This window comes from Cupressus sempervirens, chromosome 11, assembly GCF_028749045.1.
Source record: "Cupressus sempervirens isolate cs-2001-9-10 chromosome 11, ASM2874904v1, whole genome shotgun sequence".
NCBI classification, from domain to species: Eukaryota; Viridiplantae; Streptophyta; class Pinopsida; order Cupressales; family Cupressaceae; genus Cupressus; species Cupressus sempervirens.
Window position 1 is genome coordinate 828,914,005 of NC_143128.1, and position 25,470 is coordinate 828,939,474.

The 25,470-nt window shown below is 35.1% G+C and overlaps 1 long non-coding RNA gene across 2 annotated transcripts; it reads left to right on the forward strand.

Annotated features, from left to right (window-relative positions):
• The first annotated feature begins 962 nt into the window (after positions 1 to 962).
• LOC149532128 (uncharacterized) lies at positions 963 to 3,943 on the forward strand. Of its 2 annotated transcripts, none has more exons than XR_016358905.1 (2): positions 963 to 1,605; positions 3,651 to 3,943. It is a non-coding gene; the product is annotated as an uncharacterized LOC149532128 (long non-coding RNA). The 2 variants fall into 2 exon arrangements; XR_016358904.1 differs by lacking the exon at positions 3,651 to 3,943 and adding an exon at positions 2,068 to 2,246.
• The last annotated feature ends 21,527 nt before the right edge of the window (positions 3,944 to 25,470 follow it).

Here is a 25,470-nt window from a genome sequence, read left to right on the forward strand (position 1 = left end):
CTTTTGGGTCCCTTGGCGGGGCGTTACATAATGCTGATAGGCATTCTACAATGGTAGAATGGGGGAGTGGGATGGTGTGAGCGTGTTAATGTTAACTTTTATTCTCCTAGCTTAAATTTGACAACCATCTACATGTCAAAAATTTAAATCTTATTATAAATAGAATATACTTTTAAAATTAATTTAATAAATACTACATAAAATGTCCATTTAAATTATAATATTTGGAGATATAAATCAACTATTTTAAAAGAAACTAAAATGTTTAAGTTAGTAAAAAACTAAATAAATGGAGATAAAGGAAATATAAATAATTTTAGATGTAGTAAATTAAATTATAATTATTTTGTAGTGGATATCTATCTCATTTCTTTAGATAGATTTATTTAAGATATCTATACTAGTTTGTACATAGTCTACTAAATGTCTTCATAGGAAAAAGGGTTGTTAATCTTGATGGAATGTGATTAATGGAAATAAATGAAGATATGTCGGTGTGTATATACATCAAGTTTCTTCCCACACCTTAGTGCATACTATTTCATTTTATATAAATAAATATCATGGACATCCCTGAGTTGGACCAACGTGTAAAAAATATGATTTTTTTATAACTATAGATTTTTTTAAAAGAAATTCACGTTTCATGGTCTCCGTCCATCTTTTTTCAATTACCTAATAATAATTGTCATTAGATTATACTTACTTTGTTTAATATAAAATTAGTCAAAAAATGATTGAAAAATGTACAACTAATATAATAATCAACTAAACTACAATTTTACTAACATTAACATACAACATTAATAAATAACATAATATTTTGCATTCTAAACAAAATTATCATAATAATTACTTTTCATTACAATTTTTTAAAATTAACTCAAGTTAGAATCAATTTTCTAATTTTCTCTCTATCAAAACTATCATAATCATTCTTCATTGGAATCTTTGAGAGCCAATTCCCTACTTACGTTCCATTCTCTCCCCAATTTAGGACTGAAGTTATGAAATCATACCCTAATTTACAACTTAAATTGTCAAATAAAAGGTATTGTCTAGAAACCCTAAAAGTGTTTGGATGCTGCTATTGAGCCAGGACGCACTACGTTGTGGGAATCTTTTCTATAGTCGGTGCCGCTGGTGAAAAGGAGGGTAGCATTAAATAATAATAATAATAATCTTGAAACCCTCGGCTATTCTGAAACCCTAATGACAAAGAGAAATTCTTCATTCCTTGTTATATAGGTCCAGATTACAGGACTGGGTAAACACATCCGAGCAAGTTTTAGTTTGAGTTGCATCCATCAGCAATTTCATTTAAAGATGGTATTCAGTCTTTTGTTGGCGCAACAAATGTTGTGCGAGGCTACACTTCTGCTAAACTTCAAAAAGGGTTTTGAATGTGGGGAGAAGAGGCTTAGATATATATGTGGTTGTCTGCAAGCTGCAGATCTATTAAGTGTGGACAATCTTTCTGTGAAAGAATGGTGGCAGGAAGTGACGGGTGTTGCAGAACACAAGGAAGATGAACTTTTGAGATTGTTGCCTTTGTGGGAACGAGCAGATTGGATAATACATTTTAGCAAAATGTTTTAGAATGTGGTAAGTTGTCACTAGCCATTAAAACAGTTGTTTCTCTGTTTGTTTTTCCTTCCCATCTGAAGTCTTGTTTTAGTCTATGCTATTTCACAGATTTATGGATAGCGGAAGGATTTAGGATTTTTGTGAAAGTAAACAGAGTTTTAACTGGTTATAATGTTCATGATTTATTGCTTGATTTAGTGTTTACTAAATTAAGAGCTATACATAGTCATGACATTGTACATGATTTGTTGCTTGATTTAGTTTTCACTAAATTAAGAGGTCTACATATTCATGACATTGTACACGACTTGTTGCATGATTTAGCTATTTTTGACTAAAAAGTGTATACATAAAAAATAGTGTGTCAGAAAGCTAGAAGATATTATCATGATAGAAGGTGTCAATGAGAGTTTGAATTTCTGAAGTGATTAGAGACTCAATGAAGTTGATTCTATGTCCGTGACATTGTATATGATTTAGTGATTCACTCGCAAGATGGAGTGTGTTAATGAGGGTTTGAATTTTTGAGATGATTGGTTTCAACCAGACTCAATGAAGCTGAAGTTGAAGCTAATTCTATGTTTGATTTGATGGAAGAGTGTAAATAAAGGTTTGATCAATGAAAAAGTTAGAAAAAGTTGAGAATTTGAATTTATAAAGTGATTGGTTTCAACCAGACTCATTAAAGTTGATTCTACTATGTCATTATTAAAATTGATTTTGTGTCATTATTCATGAAAGTGTGAAAAAAGTTTTCATAAAAGACTCTGAATGAAGGTTTGAATTTCTGAATTGACACTCATGTGAAACTGGTTTATACGATAATCTTATTGATTTCAGCAATCTATTAAAACAATTGAATACTTGAGAAAGTTTCCATGGTTTGAAACTGTTAATTGAAACGCGTCAACTAATTGATTTCAGCAATCAATTGAAGAGATTGAAATCTTAAATGGTAAAATGTAATGTTGAAAGGATGCATCAGACTGGAATTTTATAGAAATGGTAGCTTGTAAAATGAGAATTATGGCTGCAGAATAATTGGTTTGATTAATTTTATCTATTAAAGAGATTAATATTTAAATGTAAAAAAAATGTTGATCTGTCAATCTATTGAAGAGATCGATACTTACATGCTGATTGGTTTCTTCTATCAATCAAAGAGATTGAATATTTAATTTTAAAAAAGTTCACAAAATAATTTTTGAGGAGGTGTATCAAACTGAAATTTATCAAATGGTGTACAGACTGAGACTTCTTGTCAATAGTGAATTTGTGAACTGGTTGGTCTCCGCTATCAATTGAAGATATTGATTTCTTAAATATAGAGTTGATGGTTTCTACAATGAGAATTCCAGCAGTAAAATATGTAATTATGTAATTTGGAAAGTGTATCAGACTTTCATTAATAGAAATGCTGGAGTCTTCCGATATTTTGATTTGATTATGTAAAGTTTTTATCATTAATATTTTGGATCACACTATATGATCTATCATCATAATATAAGAGAGTGCAAGGAGAATAGAAATTGTAGATTGCAGATATATTCGAAGCTTTCATGAACATTCATATAGATTATGAAAATCTGATTGCTTTAAGGATAAAATTTGATTTGATGTGGACTAACCCATGAATGTTGAACTACAACTATAAAGGAAATATCAATATTTGCCAGCCCATGGAAGTCGAATCACAGGTCAATTCTTGATGAAATATGACATTGTCACGCTGACCAACAGAGAACGAGTGTCCATGGAGAATGTCTGGATTTTACATATTATCTTATGTGTATTGTATGTTGTTCTTCAAGGTACTTATATGTTTCTGTACTCTCGTTCATGACATCTCTATAATAGGATTCTTAATTGAATCATCTATTATTATTTAGATATTGTAGCAATTATTGCATATGATGGGGGTGCAAGCAACAGAAATTTTCTATGATATAGTAGATCCATAATTTTGAGATTACACTATTATACATTGAAGCTAAACCCAAGCATTTCTAATTTTTCATATTCCTGGAACCCATTATAAAGATGTTCAACCTTTTCCTATTCAGGACAAAAATTAGGTATTGAGGAAGCCAATTACTCAAGAAAGCTGAAGACAAGCATATCCAATGTTGGATGTACCAGAGAAGCCATTTCAGATGTAGATTAAACTGTGCTCAAATCAATAAGAATTTTTTATGTTTATCCTCTCCAGTTTCTCCACTTGGCCGACCAGTTGTCTTAACTAAGTATACTAAATTGCCATGCACTAGTAATTTCCACAAGTTCTTTAATTTGTCCTACTCGTACACAAAGCAATTGAGGCCACCATAAAATTGCAATCTTGACTCATTTAGTTTTATGATATTGGCATGATGTACATTTATTTGTGAGCACTGGCATTTATATGGTAAATGTGGAATGCTTATGATCAAATCCTAGATACTGGATGTCTCACTAGCTTCACCAATTGCACCAACTGTTTACTACATCCCAATCTGTAGCTTTTATTGCTGCACCTTGAAGACCCTGGATTTCTCTCACATTAAACATCTTATTAGCATGGGTAGAAAGTTGTTTAATGTCACAAGTGCATGTTGGCAAGATTTTTTTGTCCCTTGTTTAACTAATTGAGACATGAAATGTACCCTTACTGTTTGTAAACCATGTTGTGCTTTGACACAAACTAAAGTCCCACACTGTTTGATTTGAAAACTTCTTCACGTGTTGTTGCTACTTACTTGTATGAGGAAACACCTTAAAATTCATTGTTTTGAATTCTCGATTGCAGTTCTATACTTCCTAGCGTAGCTGTGTCCACATCCTTGCACGAGCCTTTGCTTGGAAACTGTCAAGATTACCCAATTTGGTCTATCCGAGGCTTTTCCTTGCTTGTTTCACTGCATTTACTCGCCCCAGAGTCATTTCCTTACGCGAGTCTGTCAAGTTTGGTCCAAAACAAGAAGCTATTCTAAGCTCTCTCCTCAAACCTGATCTAAATATAGTCTTGGGCTGAAAACATGATGCCATTCCTCTGTTTGCAGCGGTCTCAAAACTCAGAGATCTTGCTTAGTTTGTCACTTGTGGTCTACACCTGGACTAGTCTCGTTTCTTGTTATTTTATTCGCTCTCTGGTGTTTGTCATACCTTGGGTCACGATAGTCAAAAACTCTCGGTTGTTCTAGCCTTCTCTTTGACTACTCATACATGGGTATGCAGCAGGTGTACTAAATCTTCCTTACTTTGAGATGACATTCTAGTGTGACCTTGTCCAAACTTTGGCAGAAGTCATCAGTCTATGACTAGGCCTATTGCAACTAGGAGTGAAACGTGTTTCCTCCTCGTAGACCAAGGTGAGGTAGAGGTAAAGGTCGAAATCGCGTTAGAGATCGTTCCCAGCTATACGCTCAAGAGTACAAAGTTAAGAATCCTCACGATCTAGTTCACCTAACAGTTCACCTGACGTTCAATGAACATTTTCCAATAAACTTGCAATAGATTTGGAATCCATTATTCCCAGAAGATTCTGACATTAAAAGAACACCTGTACAACCTAAACATATTGAAAACTCCCACATTCATAGAATGGCGGATCAAGATCTAGAAACAGGGGAAAATCGTACAGGAACAAACCAAGATGCATCTCAAAGAAGTGAAAGAATGAGAGGTCCTTACATATACGGATGATCAAGGGGATACATAAGAAATACCCCTAGAGACAATAGAAAGATTTCGTCAAGATAAAAAAATTTCACAAAATGATGGAAATCTTGCTCCATGAAGAGAAAGAGAAATACTTTCTAAAACTCGCTTAGGGAGGAGTGAAACTGCCTCAACATTTTAACATTGAAACAATTGTCACTCGAGAGGAAGAAAATGAAACCTCTAAATTACAGAAACAAATCTAGGTCATGCAAGAGTAGTTGGCCCAAATGTTGCGAGATAAGGATAAACTGGTTAAACAATTTACATTAGATACTATTTTCCCATTTCCTTTTGACAAGGATTTGTACATGCCTCCTTTTCCTAGAGGAGTTGAATTGCTGAAATATGACAAATACTGAGGGATATCAGACACCCAAGATCACTTGAGGGAGTTTGGCACTTAATCAATGGAGTTCATGCATGATCAAGTGTATCTTATGCATTTATTCCCATGAAGTTTAGGTGGTCAAGCCATGGACTGATTTTCAAGGTTACTTACGAGAATCAAGACTTCTGATGAGATTGCGAACATGTCCATATAGCAATACTCACATAATATACAACATCTGGTCAACATACACAACTTATGCAACCTTAAGAAAAGAATTGGAGAACCTTTTCTAACATTTCTCCAAAGATGGCAACGATTGTATACGTACTCACACAAGATCCTTAAAACTAAAAAGCTTGATATCTTAATGGACAATCTTTTACTTAACTTCAGGTATAAAATACAACTTCAGGGTCCTTGTACTTTCGAGGACATGATTAAACAAGCCATCTTAATCGAGGAGTTCATGGTCAAAAAGGGAGAACTAACCCTTCAAAAGGACACTAAACAAGGATATAGTACCTATATCAAAGACAAATCTAGGTTTGTCAACAAAAACTGAGAGGTAGCACATGATGGGATGGTAGAGAGTATCACTCATAAACTACCCAAAACAACATATAATCTCTTTGATAACCTAAAAGCATTCAAAATCACTGAACCAGTTCCCATAGGTAACAAGATGTTTGGAAATAAAGCAAAGAATACATCTTGGGTCTCTCAAGTCTCACGAGAGGTCACACCTCTGGGTGAACCCCTCGACGTAGTCTACAAACATTACTCTAGAACATAGTTCTTACTCCACCGGAGTTTCCATGTCCTTATGATCCACAACCTTGGCCTTTGTGGTGGAAAGAGAATGCATATTGTGACTATCACTAAAACAAGGGTCATAAAACAAGTAAAAGGAAAACAAGACAACACTAAAACTAGGACTCCATTCATCCTCAAAGGTGCTACACCTCCCACATCAAATCAAGAAACATCACAATCTTCTGCTAACGCAATCACATGTTCTCGTGCCAAAGTAGTCCTCAAAGGCCCTAGGCCTTATGCTCCTGAGCAGGGTATACTTTAAGAAACCCCTCCTTTAGAAAAGGTGTAAAAAATTGGCGAAAGGTGTAAAACACTTGACAAATTTTATTTTATTTTTGTGGCGAAAAAATAGTTTACAAAGAAAAAATAATAATCTCCATTGGCGAATCATTCATAGTCTCTCAAACAATGTGTAAAATCTGGGCGAATTGTGTTATTTTAAAACCACAAAAAAATTATACATTGGCAAACAAAAAATAATAATCACATTAAAATTTGAATTTTTTGGGCGAATCATTTCATTGTATTCAAGGTTAAAAAAAACATATGCGAAGTCGATGGCATCGGAGGTTCGCAAAAGGTTTCATCAGTTTGAACTTTTATGTTACGAAGTCGTGAAAAGGAGATCGCATCATCAAGGGTTTTAGTCAGCCAGTTAGTCTGTTGGTTGCGAGACCGCGAAATGTTAATTCAAGCAGTTGTCGCATATTTGTAGCAGTTAAAGTAAAAGGACTTCCAGCAGTCACGAAAAGGGAGATCGCATCATCGGAGGTTTTATGCAGGCAGTTAGTCTGTTGGTTGTGAGACCGCGAAATGTAAATTCAAGCAGTTTTCGCATGTTCGCAACGGTTAAAGGCAAAGGACTTCCGGCAGTCGCGAAAAGGGAGATCGCATCATCAGAGGTTTTATGCAGGCAGTTAGTCTGTTGGTTGCGAGACTGCGAAATGTTAATTCAAGTAGTTTTCGCATGTTCGCAGTGGTGAAAGGGGAAAGATATGTCATCCTGCGAAGTCGCGAAAGGTTAAGATGAAGCAGTGTTCGCCACTTCACACCGGTTAGAAGGAAATGGGTTTTCACAACTGCGACAACGCGATTTGAAATGTGTAAGTTCTGAAGCTGCAACAGAAGGGGAATCTCATTAGAAGAGGATATAAGGCTTATCACAGGGTCGCAAGGATAAAGCGAATATTTGATTTAACTGTTGCGATAGCCCGAGAAAAGAAAAATAAGGGTTTCACAATTTCGTGAAAAGATTTCAAGGTTAAGTTGAACTGATTGCGACAGAGCGTAGAACGAAGGGTTTCGCAACTCATAAGATTGTACAATGATAATGTATTTTTGAAGCTTGAAACTTCGAAAGTACAAAAGAACAGGTTTTCAAATCTATTATCTAATTTCGGACAGCTAATGAGTTGACATTCTAAGGAAAATGAAATAAAGGCAGTAGTTACTACTGGTAGTGATCGATAATAGATATCCATGCACGTGCAAGCTTTTAAACTTTAAAGCCATTAAAATTTAACAATTTAACGCCGTGGCCCATTAGGAAGTTGCAGAAAACTAGAATTCTCAGGTATCTACAGCTAACAGAGCAAAAAGATTCAAGAATTTGCAGTAAGATCAGAATGGCAGAAGCAGAATCATCAGTAAAGAAGGGCATTGGAGAGGGCAGCAAGGTTTCATTGTCTGCCAAATTTGCAGAAGAATGGTTGAAGATTCTCCCTAAATCTTCCAATGCTCTAAGTGCTAGTGTCCACGCGTTTAGAGACGCTTACAGCTTCTGTAGAGATGCTCAAGTACCGTACACCAATGGAACTGAATTGTTCTTGTACTTTTACAAGAATAGGGTGGAGAGTGTTCCCGTCTCAAATCCATGGACGAGGAACCTGGGAAAGTTGATAATGCCGGAGGTATACGTGGATGTTGACCTTATCAAGGCGCTGGTAAATGCATATAATCCAACTACTCGGTCCTTTCATAGAAAGGATATGAGCGTTCTTTGTACGTTAAGTAAGGATGCTTTTGTTGAAGCATTTGATTTGCAAGGTCCCATGTCAGTTCCTATTAACCTAGAAAAATTGGCAGCAACATTTGAGAAACAGAGAGATTTCTATACAACACATGCAATGTTGCGACATATCCCGAGGGAAAATCAAAACAAGATGAAAAGAGAATTCCCAAAAATGGTTACTGATTTTATACCCTTGTCATACAAACTATGGTTACCCTACCATCTTCTATTACTCCTCCCAGTAGTCAAGCTCTTCAGAGATTGAGCACACATGTTACACCTTTGCAAATATCAAGGCCTAGTGCTAGTTTATCAAGGAGCACATATGATACATCTTTCGGGGATTTTAGTTTAGATGAGGTGATTGAGTTGTCCAAGTTTGATCTAGAAACCATCACAATTGAAGAGATGAGCATTCTACATGAAGCTTTGCAAAGAAAGAAGATGAAAGAAATGATGAGAAGGGAGTATAAGAAAAAGAAAGTTTTATATGAGATAAAAGACATATTTTATGATGCTTTTAGTCTCCTTGAAATGAATGAAGACAAGCCCATAATTGAGCAAATTGTCACTATTTTTGACAAAATAAAGGATGAAGAGCTGGATTCTAATGTTAAACTCTTTGAATGGTCTAAACGGAAATTTCATACAAAGGTACTTTAGAAGATGTCTAGTGCTATTGCACTTAGATAGGTTGATCTAGGAACCAAAATGGAGAGTGTGAAGGTGTTAGAGAATATTTTCTCTCTCTACACCAAGCTATGTGATGTGAATCTTTTTACATTGGAAGTTCAAAGGGCTATTGACCAACTACAAGGAGATTTACAAACTATAGATACTACTCTTAAGTTATCTCCTGGTTAAAGCTAAGCTCATTTTCAGAGGTTACTATCCACACAAGGTAGGCTTGTCGAGTTGCAAGCACAAGATGTAAATATTTGAGCTACCTTGATAAGTATTCAATCCATGTTGACCCTACACATGGAAGTATTGCATAAGGGACTAGCCTATGTTGAGACATTGATGAAGAAAGATAACCAACTTTCAACTCATGATGGCTTAGTTGACCTTGTTGCCCAACTAGATATTTAATATCAATCTCTAGAAGTAGCATGCAACAATTGGGATGCAGCATTGAAAATTATCATGGAGATGCATAAATCATTTTTGGATAAATACACTATTTGTGTACCACCCATGACATAAGTGTCAAAAAAGGGGGAAATGAATATAATGAGGAAATGAGTTATGAGAATAATACAGTTTTGAGTAAGGGGGAGTAATAATGCAGAAATAGGGAACAATAAATCTACTCAGCAAGAGTATCAAATTTAGTTATAGAAAGGAAACATTTACTCAGGGGGAGTTATGGGTAAATAAGGTATGACAGTTAGTCATAAGTTTTGAAAATTTTGAAATTTTGTATGAGAACCAAGTAATGTATAAATATTGTCTAAGTTATGCTCATAATAAGGATTGTATACGCATGACAACATGTTTTTGCCACTCATGTCAAAGGGGGAGATTGTTAATCTCAGATTGGTTTCGACAAGGTAGTGACGAAATACTTAGTCATTTTCTATCAGTATTACAGAGCAAGCTAAGTGATCAAAGCATGTCAAGCATCAGTTGCCAAACAATACATGTCGAGCAATATAACTAGTTAGTGTCAAGCACTAGTATGTGCCAAGTAGATAGTATGTGTCAAGTCACTCATGAGCTGAAAAATCTATACATGTCAAGTGATTTAGGAGCCAAGTAAATAGTGTATGTCGAGCCATTCAGAAGTCGAGTTACAACATTGAGAATGTAGTGATGGTCGAGCATCAAAGTCTTCAAATTTTGAGTGAATAGTTTTTGACATAGTTATTTATAATGGCACAAACTTCTATGTAAACCATTTTTGGGCTGACATAATGATTATTTTATGATTCTAGAAGATAAGTATGGAGGTATATTATGAATCCCTATGCATTACATGCAACCAATAAAATTAAGGGATGAATTAAGTGGCAATATGGATCAAACTCAGTCATTGATTCTTACCTAGTCCATTCCACCTATGTTTATTTAACAAGGAAAAACCTAAAGAGTTCGTATGTGTGGAAGGAGATGAATGCTAAGTGCAGAGAGAGCATTCATGGTGGCTATGGAGGTTATGACAATGATCTAAATTACAGAATCAATTAGAGAGAATAGAGGAAAGAAAAGAGAGGACAGAGGAGACATATCTAATCAAAAGGATCAAGGATTTATTAGAAAAGAGAAGATCTAACATCTAGCAATAGAGTGCTAACCGAAGAATCATGGTTTTGAACCATTTTAACAAGTGATGTAGAGCATATATCCTAATAGAGTAGTCTTAAAAAACTTGTGTAAATCTCTTAACCAAGTGCTTGCTTTATTGTAAGTTTAAGTCCTCTAACAAGGCCACTTTTAACAGGGTGTTGAAATCCCCTAACAAGGTGAGACCTAACAATCTTTGTAAGCTTTTAACAGGGTAGACCCCTCACAGGGTAGGTCATAGTTTATGGTCAAACTCATTGTAACCATAATTGGCTAAACTTTACAGCTGCAGTAGTGAAGATTTGTGGGTGCCATCTCCACCCTAGTTTTACCTTCTCATCGAAGGGTTCTTGGGTAACAAATTTATTGTGTCATGTGTTATTTGTTTCACATTATGGATGAACACGTATAGTTATCTATTTAAGTTTATATGCTAAATTGTGAGATGGATGTGTGGTAAATGTTTTATGGTTAAATTTTTGAAGTGTTGATTCACCCCCATCTCAAACTTTACTTTCCAATTGTTATTTCCAACAAATTATTATTCCTTATTGGTAGTGAGAAGGGGAGGGGGTGAATCAATAATCGACTCCAAAATTAGTTATTCTCTTAACCATTTCAAATACACTAAACAACAACCACTTAAATAAAAACACAATGATAAATGCAGTTAAGTAGAAGTATGTAAACTCACACGTAAAAGCATGCATCAATGGACACATAGACTTATACATGGAAAACCTCAATGAGAGGATGAAAACCATAGTGGGGATAATATACCCAGTAGCCTTTTGGTGTAGATAAAAGGTTGCTCAGTTAAGAGATACAACTTGTTCCTTCTAAGAACACATCTAGTTAAGAATGTCTGCAACTTGTTGGGATTACAATCAACCTATTAAGGTTACCTTGTTATATTATTTTAGCACATCTTTTGAGAGGCACCTAGTTAGAGGATTTATCATATGCCTACTACTAAAGCATGCTCGCTTAAGAGCTTAAAAAATGATTTCAATGGTTAGAAAGCAATCAAATATGATCTAGACTATATCGTACACCTTGCTTGATAGATCTCTAGTGTATATATCAAGAAGATTCCTTGATCTTCTCTTATCGCTTGGGTACTCACTATGATAGCTTTGGTATTGCTACTCCCTTTCTCTACTTGCCCCTGTCTGCAGTGCACTATTGAGTTGGGTTGATATTACTCTTTTTTCTTTTACTTTGTTCAACAATACTTGTTGTACCTCATTGAATTTTTCTCCTCTTCTTTTGATCTCATTCTACATATCCACTTATCTGCACATCTTTTCTGATATGCATAATATTATATTTATGGGTATCACAACCCTAGAAAAATATCCCACTCAAAAAAAAATTCAAAATTTGAATTGCACTACTCAGAATTTCATGAATAACTTGTGACTCTTACATCATAGGATCTAGACTAGTAACCTTGCCAATCTATGCTAGGTCTAGCCTCAACTTCTTTGTCCTTTCTTCTTTCTTTCATTTTGTTAGAATGGTATTCCCATTGCATTGCCTACCATGTCACAGTGTTGATTCATCATGCTAATTATAATATGCATCATCTCATCTTTCATATCCTATGTAGACCAGTGTAGATGTCTATTGGTAGTCATGAAATATTATACTTGACTTGAACAATTGGCGATCAATGACAACACTTTGGTGTGTAGAGTATTTACAACACCAACTGCCTTCCATAATACCTATATCATCTTAAAATGGATGCAGTTTCCTTTTTAAGACCTCTCATCACTTATCCTTTGTTGACTTCTTAGACCATGGATGGAGCCTTATTCAATTTTTTTCTCCTATTATTCACCATATCTTATAGTTTCATATACACATTCTTCTGGGCCTATTCTCTCCATCATTTGAGATTTGGTCAACCTAGGTTGACCTAGTCCCTAATGATTTTGGATTTTGGTGCTTGTAATGTCTAATGTTTACCAACTAATTTATTTCTCTCCCCTGTTGGCCTATAGTGAACTCTCCACTTAATAGTCAACCTATAGTTAACTCTTCATTTAACAATCAACCTTACGTCAATCTTTAACTTTTTTACCACCAGAAAACTAGAATAAAAGGAGGCTTGGGGAGTTAATTTTTTGTACACCAACTCAAATCAAGAATTCATAGGCCCTCAAGTACTCAAGGAATTCTAGAGCTGAAGGCATCCAAGAAAACGAGTTTCTTCAAGTGTTCAAGGATCTTTTGTGGGCATTTCCTCTTCAAGATCTAAAATTTTGTTGGCCATCACAAGAGGACATATATATTGAGGAATTCATTATCTTCTTCATTGATGCACATTTACATCCATGGCTCCATGATGTGGTTGTGGTAGATCCATTGCAACTGTGGATATATCCTTCATACCGAATTCAAGATCTACAACATACATTACAACAAACCCTTATTGACAAGGATTTTTATAAGCAAGGTGAATATTTACATTTATCTTGTTCCTTTACATTTATATTTAAAATTTATGGTTAATTTCTTAACCTAGGGCTTGACCAAGGCAAACCCTCCCCCAACAAAACCCCAAAAATCCTACTTTTCTATGTTTATTTGCAAAATATTAGTCGAAGCTTACAAATCTAAAACCTACTCCTTAGGAGCTTTTTAGACAAGCTCATTATAGAGTCATTAGACTATGTCAACTTGGTTGTAGGGCACCCTTCCAAGTCAATCTAAACCTTCTGTGTCCTTTTGTCAGGAGATTTCTGGGTTTCGTTCCTTTCGTTGTTTCATTATAAGCTCTCTTGTCAAATATTCAGAAAATAGTCTAGATCTGCGATTTTTGGAGTTAAAATATATCTTCCTTTATGCATTTCAAGGTGAGTCTTTCATATTTTATTTCCTTTCACATCTTTACCCTACATTTGCATCTTAATTGGGCTAATTGTCTACACATAGCATCTAGATTTACATTATTTAAGCAATTGGTTCAAATTTAAATACACATTATCCTATTAAGGGCCAGAGAGTATATTTCTTTGTATTGCATTCCCCTTTATAATTAAAATTTAGTACTGGCTCCCTTCTTCCTTTAGTTTCTAGCTAATCTAATTTGGATCATAAGTGGAATCATATTTGGAAATTACCTTCTTTTCTTTTAATACATATTTGAATGGCTTAGTGGCTCAAAATTAAGGAGATCTATAATCCTATTATAGTGCCCCCCTTTTCTCCCTAAACATTTTGATAAACCTGAATTGTCCCCACTTTTTTTGGAGTTAGATTGTGTTATTTTTTGTGTTTACCCTCTTTTGGTGAACTTGTCCTCTTACCCTCTTTTCTTTTTTTAGAGTTATATTATTTATTGTGGTTGTTTACCTCATTTTGGGTGAAACCAAAATCTTTTCCTCTTCTATTGTATTTTGGAATTAGATTTGGCTATCTTATTAATCTCTTCTTTTGCATTTCATGTATGCATTTCACTCATGTTCCAAAATTTGTTCAAAGCATTTTCCAACCATTCCTCTATCCCCTTTCTATAAAACAACATCCTCCTTTACTATATGTTCCCCCTAAAAGGAATCAATCTAGGGCATGTGATGTTTCCTTGTCCTCTCTTATGTCACTTTATAAGGAACCATAGAGTGAGATTATGATTTTAACCCCTCTCTTAATGATCTTTTTCTTTATCAAGGAAACTTAGAGATTGATGGTAACCTTTCTCCTAATATAGACCTTATGTATGAGGACATTTTTAGCAAGGATTATTTTCTATCTTCTTTCAATTCCTCTCTTTTTTCTTCCATGGTATGTTTTCTTGGTAGATATATTCTTCCTTATGATGATTCTCCTATTTGGGATGAACCATTATATGATTACATGGACTAATATCTTTCATGTGAAAGAACATTATATATAAACAATGATATCATGGATTACACCTCTTCTATCTCATTTCCACATGACGTAGTTGATATTTTTCCTTCTCCTAAAATATGCCTTCTTCCTAGGGATATTTTAGCACAAGAGGAAAACATTATAAACACTTTCATCAATGTGGTCTTGCCTTCATTTGATGATCCTACTAGAGATGAATCATTAATGGACATCTAAAATCCCTATTCTAAAGATTCTTTAGGAAAAGAGGATACTGACAATCTCCTTAATTCTCTCTCTTCTAGTGATGTGTCTATGGAGAAGCAAGCTCTTAATCAAGTTAATGTTGTTCAACCTATTCTCACCCTTAAAGGTTGTCCTTCCATAACTCTTAAAGGGGAACATATATAGTGATTCTAAGGATTATCATATGGTGTCTCAAACATATCATACAACTTACTACTTCTCTTCCACCTTCTCAACATGTTCTCCCCCCTCCACCTTGTCTTTCTCAAAATATTGGGTTGGATTGTGATTTGGTATCACAATTACGTAATACACCTACTAATATTTCTCTTTGTGAACTTCTTCAAACATCTCCTACATATCATGAAGCATTGAAAAATGCTTTATCCACTCTTCCAACTCCATCTCCTAATCAAGATAACATCGATGTCTTTCTATAATGCATGAATACTACATCAATCCCACCTCAACTAGTTGTGTTTGATCATGATTATTTACCTCCTAAAGAGATTCAAGATCAGTGTGATGCTTTTTATGGTAGTTATCTTAGTTAATGGTAACCTTATTCGTCGAACCTTAGTTGATAATGGATCTAGGATTAATGTTTGTAGTAAGGATATGCTCAAACAAATTAATGTTGGTCTTTTACATATCAAAACTACTAGCTATTATATTTGTGGCTTTGATAATGTTTCTATGAAAACTTTAGGCGCCATTACTTTACCTATAAAAGTAGTTCCATCTATTATGAATACTCGTATTCATGTTATGCCTAGATCTCTCAATTACAATCTTCTTTTGGCTAGACCTTGGTTACATGCTATGCATGTTGTTCCTTCATCTCTTCATCAAAAAGTCAAGTTTATCTTAAATAAAGTCATGTGCACTTTGTATGCAAACACTAAGCCAAATAGTTGTCTAAAAGTTCAGGAACAACAAAATCAAGAATCTAATGATGATTCTCCTTCTACAAGTACCCTTCTAGGTGATGAGTGGGGATCCTTAGATTTCACACCAAATTTTATTGGGGAATATAGAATTAAGGACCTTCCATTCATGAGAACTCTCACAACTCCTTTCTTCACCGAATTTTTTTCTACTCATGATGAATCTATTAAATCTAGTGATAAAAATCATATGCCCTGAAGAAATAGGGGGTATAGGAACTCTTTAAACATGTCCATTTTCGATCATAATTTATGATGTGCACAACAATGTATTGAATCTCATTATTCATCCACATCCTCTCACATATCATCTCCTACTAATCAAGAACTTGTCTTACCTAAACTTCTTCGTGTTAAGGTGATTACTAAGCCTAAATGTAGAAAGAAACATAGTCAAAAACTTGTGAATCTTCTATTTTGCATGGATCACCGTTATCATGATCACTCTACTAATAATTTCCAGATTTAACAACTCGTTAATAATGAAGTTGTTCACATATATCCTTATAATGAGATCTCTTTTACTTCTGATTTCTTTAAATAAAATTTTAAGTCCCTATTATGTTTCTCTACACCATGTAACATTATTGGACTTCTTTCTGGGGGCTCATTGTCATACATGGCTTATTTCTTGAGTAGCATAATAGGTTTTTTCTCTTCTCTTGTTCCTATACTTGGGGTGCAAGGGAATCATTTCCTTCTTTTTCACTTTCTCATGGATCCACTATCCTTTGGATGAATGTTATTTTTTTATCATGTGACATTAAATCTTGCATCATTTACAATTGGATTTTCATGGTAGATAGATAAATTACCTTGAAGTCGCATAATAGTGTATCCTCTTTTTCAAGTATTTCTTTTTTCACTTCTTGCATGGTCTCTTTGCATTCTACCCTTCCATGACCTCATAGGAGTTGTGACCTCTTTGGTTTGGACTAGGTGTTGCTTGTGGATACTATCTTGATGTTGAAATTGTTTTATCCTTCTTCATCACTTCCTTAAGATGCCAAAATAAGCAATTATTTTTCCATCTTCAGAGGGGGGGGGGGGGGGGGGGGGGGAGCGGGGAGGGGGGGGGGGGGGCAGGCATACATGGTCCCCTTATCATTTTCATGTGTTTTTATTTTTTAAGCACATCATATAGAGTACATTAGCATAACACAACTTTCTAGGGCCAACTACTCTCTCTTTATAAATGTCTTGGATTGGTTGACTAGCATGCCACACACATTTGCTAGACCATTCAATCTATCCTAGAGCACATTAACCATTCTCACAATATAGGAATATTATATCATGGGAATGTAAAGCCACCACAAGGTGCAAATTTGTGGGATTAACTATTAGGAACACAAATCCACTAGACCATTCAATCCTCCCCTTTCCTTTTCTTTGTAAGATTGACTCTTGAGAACACAAACCTGTTAGACCATTTGATCCTAACTTCTTCTTTTTTTACATGGGATTGAGTATTGAGCACACAAACCCGCTAGACTATTCAATCTAATGTAGTGCACAATAGTAGAAGCCTTAGAGGAGATGTCCTAACCCCCAATAAATAATCACACAATGGAAGAATAACAATAATACAAAATTTAGATCCAAAATAATGTCAATTCTCATAATATAATCATACTATTTACATCCAAAATGCCCAACTATAAGGCCTTTTAGGTTACGGCCAAATACATAAGAAAATATAACAACTCTCCAAGATCTCGCAAGATCCAAGCTCTAGCTAGCCCAGATTCACAAACTAGTAGAAACCCTAAGAAGAATCTAAACTTGTGCTCATAACCCACCAAGCAACCTTCTTGTTTCTCAAGTTGCAGCTACAAGCTCTTCTCAAACTTCACTCCTCTCAGTTACTCCTCTTTAATTGACTTCCTCCATGTTGGATCCCATGTTGGATTTCATGCTCCATGCTAAAAAAAATAATGACAAGACAAGACCCTCTACTTATACTAAACCAAGCCACAAGTTGGCCTAGCAAGTTACATTAAATAAATCCTCAAGCCATAAGTTACATTAAATAATGTCACCTATTAAATGTCTTTTTCCCTCTTTTCTCCATTTTTATTTATTTTTATTTTTCTTCTAATTTTCTTCACTCTCTCTCTCCTCTACTTTTTTTTCTTTGTTTAAAATTCTTTTTCTTTTTCATTTAAATTTATTTTATGATGTAAGATGCTCTTGCATCAGACTCCCTAGGTAGATAGAAAAGTGTGTCCCACACTTTGATGCCAAAAGAAATATTTCCAACCATCTTTATCTTCACTAAAGGTTCCCAATCCATCCTAGACAAAAGAACAAATCTTCACACCAACCATCTCTACTTCATCCATTCAAACATCTGAATCGAATGAATCTTAGCAACCCAATTAGCATGCTTAGTCTCAAGAACAAACTGAACATAATGCTTCACCAACAATCTCTGCAATTAATCACAACCAGCAATAGCAATATCCTCAAACATGAAATCCATGTCATCATGAAACTTCAAAACCAAGTTAGAAACATGTAAATCATCATTCATGTCAACCAAACGTAGATCAAGAGCATACAGATCTGTAGTATCATGTAGATCCTCAATCACATCAACAACTTCCAACCCCACATCAATAGCAACATTCATGTCAACCATATCCATAAAAACTAGTACATCTTTAATCATTTTAACAACAACATATGAATGCATTTCCTCATCCACGGGTAAATCCTCATAACCAACAATCTTGTCATCCACAATAAGATGCTCTACAATTTTCATGTTAGATCAATCTAACTAGTCATGAAAAAAAATATCATTTCCAACATTAGTGAGGCTAGGAACCTCTTTAACAGCAACCACAGGTTCCTTTGCAAGTTTCACATCACACTCCTCAAATTGATCAACAAAACCAATTTCTACCTCAACCTTGCCATGCCCTCTTTTCTCTCAAACAAGTCTTCTAACTGCCAGACAACTCACTTATAGATCGATAGACTCCAACTCCATAAATCTCTACAAAACTCAACTAGTCATTCCTTAACTCAATCGATCAATCTAGCTTCCAACCGAGAAGACGTCTGTGAAATATTCTTCTCCACCACATCATGGAGATCTACAATTATTCCAAGGTACAATCTTCTCAGAGACATCTTCTAAGGTCTTCGCAAATCCTCTACAATAAATCAATGCTCTTAGAATTGACTAACCAAATCAAACTTTCGATCAATAAGATTGAATTTCTATCTTTGCAACCATCGATCCATCTAGAAGTCCTCTACAATTGTAAGTCAGAACCACAATTTGCTACTTTACAACAAAGATATCTAGGACTTCAAAAGGAACAATGCACCACAAGATCGAACTTAGCTCTGATACCACTTGATGCAGTGCAAGGCAGGAGAATCCTTAAAGGAGATGTCCTAGCCCCCAACAAATAACCACACAATGGAAGAATAACAATAATACAAAGATTTAGATCCAAAATCATGTCAATTCTCATAATATAATCATAATATTTACATCCAACATTCCCGATTGTAAGGCCTTTCAGGTTATAGCCAGATACATAAGAACATACAACAACAACTCTCCAAGATCTTGCAAGATCCAAACCCTAACTAGCTTAGATCCACAATTTGGTAGAAACCCCAAGAAGAATCTAAACTTGTGCTCATAAGACATTGATCAACCTTCTCATTTCCCAAGCCACAACTACTAGCTCTTCTCAAACTTCACTCCTCTCTAGCTGACTTTCTCCATGCTAGATCCCATGCTCCATGCTTAAATGAATAATGACAAGACAAGACCCTCTACTTATACCAAACCAAGTGATGAGCCTCTAAAAGGCCATTATTTTGAGAACCTTTTATCTTGTTTTTAAATAATTATCTTGCAAGAAACATTTTATGAATCTATGATTTAAGCAAAAGAACTTATGTTTTATGAATATACTACCTATATGTTAAGACATGAAGATTGAAGTATAGATTGTTCAGTTATGTTGTGTTTTCTTGAATCTATGGCTTTTTATGGTTTAAAAATGAATATTACATGTTGATAAATATTTCCTCATCCATGCTATGTTTGGGTAGGTTACTTCCTACAACCATAGGATTTGCAAGAGTGATAATTTGAACATTATACCTACTAACATTCATGATGAAATGAATGCATGTGTCTAAAAGTTGTTGCATTTAATGCATTGTAGGTGTTTTTCATACATATTGAAGGCAACATTTTAGTGATGAGTCAAAGTTGACCAGATGATTGATGAATCACTGCATAAGTAGATCATGGTGTGAATTTTGTTATGGCAATGCACACAAATAGCTTCCTCAACCTGCTATAGTCTTGGAGGAGTTAAAACATAGTTAATAGTATTTCTATTGTAAACTTTATAATCTGTTGTAACCTTGAAAGGGGATTTTGATCTTTTCCTGGTTTTGACAAGAAGGAAAATAGAATAGATTGTTCTATTTAGCAGAGTAGAATCTTGTTTCAAATGTAATCTCTTATTATGAATGAATAGAATATAGAGTTCTAGTTTCCACCTTCAAACTTGATTGTTTGTTGTTCATTCATCCAAGGGGGTCCACTTGGTGAGTGAACTTCTTTGTTATAATAGATTTTCTTTCTTAGTTTGTTTCTTTGCAAAGTAGACTTCTGTTGTTCTTGCAGCCATTGATAACAAAATGATTGAATTGTTCCTACATCATAGGTGCTTAAATAGATTTATTGTTTGCAGCATTACTCTAAGCTTTAAGGAAAATATTTTTTCAGTTGCTAGCTTAGTTTCCTTCAACATTTCTTTCCTATTGTAGTTGTAATGACTTAAAGAGGAATTAGAGCAGATACTTTGCAACCACCATCTCAAGCTTACACTCCTAGGTTGACAAATAAAATGAAGTCAGTATGTTATTCTTAGGAAAATACATGATTCTTTCTAGTTATGGAGTTAATGTAGAAGGATGTCCAATCCTTTATTACTAAGGTATTTAGTTGACCGGCTACTATGAAGAAAGGTAGGGGACTTAGAGAACTACCACATAAGTCCAATGGTAGTTTAGGAGTATACAAAATGGAGTTATCTAATTTGATATCAGACTTCAAGTAAGACATCATTAACAATGTAGCCACTCAACTAGACACCATGCAATCCCAAAGAAAGAAAGATGAAGTCGATGCCATGTTGACTGAATATTGTCCACATTGTAGAGAAAAGAAAAATCATTGTAGATATAAGTTTGTTGCAAGTATGGAGACACAACCAAATGCCAACCAAGTTCAAAGCCATTGATGAAAATGGAGAGGTACTCTATGTCGCTCAAAGAAGGCCATGGGATCAAAGATAAGGTATATCACAAGATCCTCTTCAAAGTTATCATAATAATAATCAATGGAAAAAAATTCAAAATACTAGTTTTAGTGGAAATCATAGTTGGCAACAACCCCAATAGGGTTGGCAGCAACCTCAACAGGATTGGCAGTAACCTTAGAATTGGAGCCCCCAATCTAGTCAACCAACCCTATTGCCACCAACTCAGCAGCAAGCTCTAATGCCTCCTCCTGTAGCCACTTATACTCCTTCCAAGTAGACCCAACTACTAGTTCAACCTAACTCAAATCCAAAGAATACTAAATTGTAGACTCAACAACAAAGTTATGCCATCTCATTGAATGATATTCACTTAAGGTTAAGCACCACTCTTCCTGCACCCCAAAAACCCATAATAACTGAAGTTGAGGATCCTCTGACTAAGCATACATATGAGTTAAATTAGCATACCTCTCCTATAGCCAAAGAACCCTTATTTCTCCATAGGTTGATAGAACAAGGCCAGTCCAAGGAGAACCATGTAGTCATTAATTTTCTTAATCAACTAAAATAGATGAGAATAAAAATACCATTGTTGGATGTTATTAAAGAAGTCCCTGCCTATACTAAAGCTATTAAGGAAGAATGTAGTAAGCAGCCAAGAAGGAAGAGAAAAGATCCAAAAACCATTCATGTCCTAGGACAGTTGTCTGACTTAATGTTGGAGAAATTAGCTATACCCAAATACTCTGACCCTGGGAGTCCTGTAGTTACAATTACTATTCATGGCATCCAAGTTCAAAATGCTTTAGTTGACCTAGGAGCATCTACTAATGTAATGATAAAAGAGGTATGGTCTCAACTGCATATCATTGGCCTTAGAGAGACACCCACCATCCTTCAACTTGTTGATAGCTCTACCATTAAACTAGATGGGATGATAGATGTTATAGTCACCCTAAATTCCTGGGAATATCTAGTTGATTTTGTTGTTCTCTCCCCAAAAGCTAATATGGGAGGATATCCTTTAATCTTAGAGAGACCATAGTTAACCATTGTAGATGCTTATATAGCTTGTTGATCTGGGAAGATGACAATATCTAATGGAGTTCATACCAAGAACCTGACTTTATACTCCCTTGCTCAACCATTATTACTAGATGACCAAGTAGTTTGGCCAGACTTGGGTGATGATGATCTAGAAGCCAATTCTATCCATCAGTTGATGATGATAGGAAGAGAATCATTCATAGTTGTTCGAAAAGAAGATGAAATAATTTCATCCATTATTCTAAATGAATATGGAAAAAAATCTCCGATGTGTCCTCAAGCTGAATATATCTTAGAAACTATTCTACCATCTTTGAATTCGCTACATCATTCAAAAGCTTCACAGTTTCTCCATTCATTATTACCTCATGAGATGGATTCTTCTCCTATTGCTCAATTATTCATGGCAGATAAGGTTATTAAGATGGAAATTGGTCTAGCTAAGGAACTGAAAGTAAACAATGTCTTATCACACTCCCAACAAGAAGCTATGTTGCAATTACTACAGGAGAATCAAAGTGCATTTTCTCAGGATTACATGGACATGAAAGGATTAGATCCTATGCTCTGCACTCACAAGATTTATATCAGCCCTGACTTCAAACTTGTTAGATAGCCTCAGACGAGAGTTAATCCTGTCTTAAAAGATATTGTTAAGAATGAATTGTAGAAACTATTAAGTGTTGGTTTTATATACCCCATCTCTGATAGTCAATGGGTCTCACCCTTGGTCATAGCACCCAAGAAGGGAGAAAAATGGTGAGTTTGTGTAGATTATAGGGAGCTTAATTTAGCCACTAAGAAGGACCATTTTCCATTACCATTTATAGACCAAGTCTTTGACAACCTAGCTAGCAAAAAGTATTTTTCTTTTCTGGATGGTTTCAGTGGTTACAATCAAATTTAAATAGTCCCAGAAGATCAAGAGAAAAAAAATTTTACCTGCCCATGGGGAACATTTGCCTATTCAATATTATCTTATGGTTTGTGCAATAGCCCAACCACATTTTAACGAGCTGTCATTAGTATTTTTTTAGATATTTTTGCTGACTATATGTAGATCTATATGGATGATTTCACTATTTATGGTGTTACTTTTGAAGAAGCAAAAGAAAATATAGAAACAGTACATAAAAGATGTTAGGACTATAACCTTTCTTTAAAAAGTGAGAATTGTTTTATGATGATGGAAGAAGGGGTAGTCCTTGGCCATTTCATTTCATCGAAGGGCATCCAAGTAGATCCAACAAAGATTGAAGTTATCAGTACCTTGTTGACACTAGAGAAGCAGAAGGATGTATGCAATTTTTTTGGACATGTTGGATATTACAGAAGATTTATTAAAAACTTCAGTCAACTTGTAGCACCTCTCTACAACCTGCTCAAAAAGGATTCATAATTTGTTTGGGATTCTGACTTTGCAGCATCCTTCCTAGAGCTTAAGGAATTTCTTACCATAATTCCTATTTTGAGAGGGCCCAATTGGGGCCTACCTTTTCACATTCATATGGATGCCTCAAACTATGCTATCGGTGTTGTGCTAGGACGGAAAGTAGACTTTGTTGAACATGTCATTTTTTTCATCAATAAGAATTTGCAAGGTGCAAAATTTAATTACACGGTCACTGAAAAGGAATTACTTGTGGTCATCTATGCCCTCAACAAATTCAGGCATTACATAACTAGATATGAGATATTTGTTCACATTGACCATTCTACTATAAAATATTTGGTGAACAAACCTATAATTTCAGGAAGATTGACTCGATGGTTATTGCTGATGCAAGAATTTGACATCACCATAGTTGATAAGCCTAATAAGGCCAATGTGGTAGCCGAATTTCTCTCTCAGTTGCATCTCCCTGATGATCTTACAACCATTTATGATAGTTTTCTAGATGAGCACCTTTTTCTATTGGCCACACAAAACCCATGGTATGCAGATATTGCTAACTACCTCACTACAAGAAAAATGTCAGTATACTTCTCTGCCCAAGCTAGGAAGCTACTAGCAAAGAAGAGCTTTAATTATTCATGGATTGTTGGATTTACGTTGTATACTGGCCCTGATCAAGTCATGCGTAGGTGCCTAAGAGAAGATGAAACATATGATGTCTTGAAGGCATATCATGATGAACCCTGTGGAATTCACTTTATGGCCAAAATAATAGCCTTCAAAATCTTAACTAGGTATTATTGGCCAAGTCTACACAAGGATGCAGCTAGATATACAAAGAAATGTGATAAGTGTCAATAAATGGGAAGACCCACTAAGCTAGATGAAATGCCCCTGTAGCCTCAAGTAGTTGTCACACCCTTCGACAAATGGGGGATTGACTTTGCAGGACCCATTGAGCCTACTTCACAAGGAAAATCCTACATTCTGGTGTGCACTGACTACATCGCCAAATGGGCGAAAACTAAACCCATAAAACGCCCAAGGGATATCAACGTGGCAAAAATTTTGTATGAATCCATCTCTACATAGTTTGGTGTTCTTAGGCAATTGACATCTGATCAAGGGACTCAATTTACATCAAATTTGATAATTGTTCTTATGAAGGAGTATACTATTAGGCATGGTAAATCATCACCTTATCATCCTCAAGCTAATGGTCAAGTTGAAGTTACTAATAGGGAGTTTGAATCTATTCTCACCAAGACTATAGCTCTTCATAGGAAGGACTGAGCAACACGCCTTCCTAAAGCTCTATGGGCTTATAGAACTACCTAGAAGTCCACAACTGGTTTTACTCCCTTTACGCTTGTTTATGGTAAGTCAGTCATAATGCCTATTGAATTCGAATATAAAAAATTGAAGACTATCCTGGAGTTTGGGATAGAGCTTAATATTGTCCAATAGGATAGAATCTTGAATTTAAATAGCCTTGATGAATGTAGGAAATCTACATTGAACAATATTGAGCTCATTCAACACCAAAGGAAATAGTGGCATGATAAGTTTATCAAATAGAAAATGTTTGATGTAGGTGATTGGGCACTCCTTTATGACTCAAGACATTAGAATAATCCAGGGAAGTTCCAAACATGCTGGTTAGGACCATATGAGATTGTTGTTGTATTTCCAAATGATGTAGTTCATTTATCTACCATTGATCCCATTTTCTTTAAACTACTTGTCAATGGGCACCACCTCAAGCTTTATCATAAACCAGCTAGCCATGAAGAATTCCTACAACAATTTTAGCACAATGAGGATATTGTCATTCCTATAGCCACTGAGTCTGGGTCTTCTACTCTGACTCCTGTTAGTTCTTGACTATGATCAAGACATTCATAATAAACACTTCCTTATTCAAAGTACTTTCT